Source organism: Phalaenopsis equestris, unplaced genomic scaffold (assembly GCF_001263595.1).
Source record: "Phalaenopsis equestris unplaced genomic scaffold, ASM126359v1 Scaffold000428, whole genome shotgun sequence".
NCBI lineage: Eukaryota > Viridiplantae > Streptophyta > Magnoliopsida > Asparagales > Orchidaceae > Phalaenopsis > Phalaenopsis equestris.
The window spans coordinates 1,726,648-1,727,504 of record NW_018164869.1 but is presented as its reverse complement, the minus strand read 5'-3'; positions in this window follow the sequence as shown (position 1 = coordinate 1,727,504).

Genomic DNA, 857 nt, shown 5'->3' with positions numbered 1-857 from the left:
GAGATGTGATAATATGCATAGGTCACAAAGTCCGGAGTTGAGAGTTGTATGAGCTATTATAACGTTCGTAGACCACATTGATCGGATTTAGGAGTTGTACAAGTTGTGATAACATTCGTAGGCCGTAAAGGCTAGAGTTGGAAGTTGGATGAATAGAGGCTGGAGTTGAGAGTTGAACGAGTTGTGATAATGTTTGTAGGCCTTAAGTTTGAGCAATCTTGAGCTCATTAGATTTATTTTGTTGAGACACTCGATTTGATTATAAGTTTGTTAAATTTAGAATCAATTTGATCTTTCAATTGGACACCAGAAGCTTCCAAAAATAGCTTAATACTTCAATCTGAGCTTGAATTGACTTGGATTAGAAGTGTCATTGTGTCTGTCTTATCGAGTCAGTTAGTTTGACTAAAATTTTGTTAAAACTGGAGTCCCATATTATTTTTAATTGATCTTTGAATATTTCGTTATTGTCGGCACTATTTTTGGTGTGGGGTTTGCCTATAAGAAGCTATCGGTCGTCGGAATTGAAATCCCGTTGCCCGCTTCGGAAGGACGCTTAAAAAAATTTTATTTTTGAAAAAGATGAAGTTAAACTGACCCCATAATTTTCATAGTTTATATGAAAGAGCGTTTTATCTCAAATCCTGTATTTATCCCGAAGGATGAACACAAGAATTGAGGGTGAGGCTCGATCAAATAAACTAGAGAAAGTTATGACATCTGTTTGGTCTGCGAAACCAATATATTGGCCGACAAATTCCCCTATTTAATATAAGGAATTAAATAGGGTTTATATTATGCTGGGTTCGGGAAAAGCTTCCTATAGGGGCAAGCCCCTATAGTTAATTACATCTTAG